The sequence below is a fragment of the Cavia porcellus genome, unplaced genomic scaffold, assembly GCF_034190915.1.
Source record: "Cavia porcellus strain 051 isolate PalLab524CR breed Dunkin Hartley unplaced genomic scaffold, mCavPor4.1 scaffold_3, whole genome shotgun sequence".
NCBI classification, from domain to species: domain Eukaryota; kingdom Metazoa; phylum Chordata; class Mammalia; order Rodentia; family Caviidae; genus Cavia; species Cavia porcellus.
The window spans coordinates 63,125,148-63,129,629 of record NW_026947486.1 but is presented as its reverse complement, the minus strand read 5'-3'; positions in this window follow the sequence as shown (position 1 = coordinate 63,129,629).

Below are 4,482 nucleotides of genomic sequence, written 5' to 3'. Positions count from 1 at the left end.
GAAAAGTGCTATTTTAATCCTTCATTTACATCTGGCAGAGAGTCAAGCAAGTTTTTTTAAGAAGACAGTTTATGCTTGGCATCAATGTGTGAGTGAGTTTTGGATGGAACAACTGTCCAATGCCTTATTCCCATGAGGGAGAATCCACCTCATGAATTTTAGACAGTAAAGATGCTTTGCCCCTTATCCTCAGGACAAATATGAGCCTTTTCACCTGCCAACTCTCTCTCTCTAAAGAACAAACTGCTTTGCTCCGTCAGTAACTGTATACTTTTACTGCTTTTCTATGAGTCTTGCCCAATTCTTTGTTTGAAACACCAAGAGCCTAAAATAAAAAGCATCATAGGATCCTTTATCTGGTAACAACTGGCACCTCATTCCCCTACCTAAAATTTCCAATGGATTCTAATCAAAGTTAGAATCAAGTTTAAAACCTTTGCTAATTTTTTTTTCTTTCTCTGGCTTGCTCTCTATGTCAAATCCTCTGAATTTCACTCAGATGATCACCCTCCGTCAAGTAGCACCAGCTGCCACCCATTTCTTTAGCTTGTTTTAATTTCCATTGTAGAACCTATCATGTCTGTTCTTTTTTAAGGGAATAAAACAAAATAAAATGGAACAAAACAAAATAAAACAATATTGAATTTCAAAATCAAGACAGAAGGAAATCCCCCACGTTGCTATACTACATGCTATTATCCTCAAAACAGATACTCAGACTACTGGATGTAGGCCTGTTAAGTCAATAAATCAATACAAGCATTACATTTTTTGCACCTCCATTGCTATCATCCCAGCCTATGTTCCTCCACATCAGCCGGCTGACTACTTGGGGAGTGGGGAGACTTCATGTCTCCCAGCCTGTGTACCAGCCAGCTCAGGGAAAGGGAAGGCTGGCTTCTTGGTTCTTTTCTAGCCCATGAACATGGCTGCCACTGGCTCATTAGAAGGGTGGGCTGACTTCTTGGTTCACATCCCAGCAAATGAGCAATCACATCTGTTCTTATTTGAGTACTTACTTTGGTCTCACTTCTATAATTAGAATATTAAGTCCACAAGGGAAAGGTCAGTCTATTTGTTTGATTTTTTCATTACAGTACTGGTATGTGATACTCAGGTGCTTAATATATATTGAAACAGCAACTGAATCTAGAAGAGCATTAAAAATACTCTGAAACCATAACATAATTTACAAGAAAGAAGACCTAAAATTGTCCCTATTTCTTGTATTTAAAACCCAAAAGGTGTTTCTTATTCTACACAGATTATACATGAAAATGAAGTGGAAGACATTATAGAAGCAGTGGAAAGAAACTTCTAAAAATCAGATCCCAAATAAGCTGCCTCATAAGGTGTTTATTTCAGTGAAGATAAGATCGACATTTATTTGGAACATGCAATATTCCAAGTTTTATATGAGACTCAACATATGTTACACGCAGTGCCTTCTTTTGTTTAACCTTCACAGTGATCTGATGTTGATTCTACTAGTATCATCCCCATTTTGTAGATAAGGAAATCAACACCACATGTATGAGAGAGGCCTTTCTCTATATCATACTCTCTCCAAGTCCTTAAGCCAACAACTCATTTCTGACAGGGCAATGGTAGAAAGCAACTTGCAAAGTATTGCATAAACCTTTAGCAGTAGCCAAAACAGTTTCAGGTGTTTAATGAGGCCCAAACTATTTTTTGCAATAATACTAAGAATTTTTTTTAACTCTTACTCTCCTAGGAATGTACAATGGCGTTTCCCAGAAACTACATGATACATAATGACTCAGGGCTTTAATAGACAACAAATGTATGTTTCTGATTTTTCTCCTTTCATTTGGTACATACTGATGGGAAGGGGAATGGAAGTAAAAAGAATCAAGACCTGACGTACATATGAACCAATTCTCACAATGAATGTATTTTCTATGTATTGCAACCATACAAATAAAAAGTATTTAAAAAGCACTTGAAATTAAGTGAGATAAACCAGACTCACAATGTTTAAACACTGCATTGTTATTCTGGCATGATAAACCCAAAGGGTAAAATTGGAAAATAGGAAAAAAAATCTTCAAATGACAAGGGGAGCAAGAAAGAAGGGAGGAAAAAGAAATTAAAGAGAATGAAATCTTCAATAATTTTAAGAGTGTTAAGTAGCCATGAGATTTTTAAAAAGAAAAAGTTTGAGAACCACTGCTGACAAGGAATAGAGGATATAAAATTCAAAGGCCTCTAACATCCTTTTTAACTCAAAGATTCAGGCTTTTTAAAAGAGTTGTTTGGAAAACAAGATTAACTTCAAACCATGCTGTGATTAAACACCTAAGTGTGGCAATACTTTATTAAATATGTGATTCCTTTTCAGTATCTTAATCACCATAATGGAATTTTTCTTTTAAGATCTAGTATTCTAACTTAAGGTCATCAGACGCTATGCTTAGGAATACAGAAAATGTGTAATAATAAAGTGCCTTCATTCTCAACATCCTCTGTTAGTTTCATCTGGAGAGTGTTTGGTGTTTTATTCTAGATGCTTGGTTAATTTATAAAATAACACTTTAAAATCACTGATCTGAATTTGTTTGCTTGTTTTTCATCTTTGCTTCACCTGTGTTCTTGTTTGGTTTTTGCTTGTTTGGATCAGGGGGATTTTTGCTTCTTGGCAGAGTCACAATTTTCTTCTAATATCCAAGAGATGATGAAAGGAGAGTGAGCAGAAAGAACATTTAGAAGATAAAATTTTTCTAAACATGTACTGTATATCAGGTATATACAATATGGTTTAGTTGTCATTTGCGAGCACCTACCATCTCACTCATTTTTCTGAGGGCCTCATATAGTCTTGCTTTAATTTTTACAACAATCCTGGCAAATATTATCAAATCTGTGATTAACTATCTGCAATAAATGATGCAATGATTAATTTCCTTGCACTCATGCTTTTTTATAATCCCCTTGTCACTATTCTGAGCGTGGGCATGTGGCTTTCTTTGATCAATAAGACCATAGCACAGATAAGCACGCAGAGAATTGAATAATGCTTACATACAAGTATTATGCTGTCTTTATTCCCTTAATAACTCAGAAAATATCATCAGGCGAATGAACTCCAGGTCAGCATACTGCATGATGAATGACATATGGCAGTTACTTACATCATCCAAGCCAATAAACATGCAACTACCAGAAATACAAGTGAAACCATAAAGATGTTAGGTGGTATGTTATGTAGCAAATCATTACGTGAACTGAAGGTCCAAAGAAGTCAAATAACTTCACTGCAATCATTCTATAGCTAGTATGTATCAGGATGATAATTTTAAACTTCCATCTGTGTATTACTTGATTTCGTTTTTGCATCTGCTCTCTGAAATTAACATGTGATTATTATTTTCACTTTAAAGATAAGGTAAGGTACAGGATGGTTAATTTTTCTAAAGCTATGCAGTTAATTGGTAATAAAGCCAGAATTTAAATCCAAGTATGTCAGATTTCTCAGATTGCATTACTTGCATACTACAAGCTATAAGTTCTGGTTATTTGAAGGTTCCATTTAGCCTATGCTTCTTTAGACAAGTGATTGCTGTACTATGGTATTAATAAGCAACAATAGACATGTTAAAAACTTGCTTCACGTCTCTAAATACACAAACATAAAAAGGAAAAAGAGCAATGGAAATGGAGCAAGACCTGGAAATTTGAGTTCTTTTTAAAAAACACAGTGAAACATTCTAGTATAGGTCTGGTTATATAAATCAGATTAGAAATATTATTAAAATAATCAAATCATTAGGAGAAATATAAGACATAAAGTCATGAAAAGGTATTTTAAACTGAATCCAAAGTTATGTAGTATTTACTTGAACCAAGGAGGCACGTGTTCATTAACACTAAAAGCATTGCATTGATTGCCCATCACATTTACAGTATGACCTTATAGTGGCTTTCTGCTGTCTGCAAGTTGCTTGGTATTAGAGTCATTTGGGGTGGAAAAGAGAATGTGGAGAGGGAAGCATTAACATCTACTGAAGATGGCAACTAACTAGTGCGTTGACCTTACGTATGCTACTTAACCTCTATAGATCTTAAATTCTTATCTTTTAGATCTTTTTGTAGTCCTAAAACTGCATGATTCTATGAGTATAATAAACAGAATGTCCTGATAGTGAACTATTACTGCTTAATATGGAAAAAAACAATGAACTAAGATAAGTAGTCTTTTATTCACTCCACAAACATGTACTAAGCATTGATTAAATATCTAATATTATAGGCTTTGTTCTCCTTAAAATAGTAATCCAGTGGAAGAAAACAATATGTCAAAAAAATTTACAATCAGTGTGATCATCCCTTTAGTACATATACAACCATAAAAGAGGTGAGATAAATGACAAGAATACTGATGTACAGTATTGTATGCACTTGATTTCAATACCAATTTAGCTACTTAACACTTTTATAACATTGGACAAGTCACTTAACATC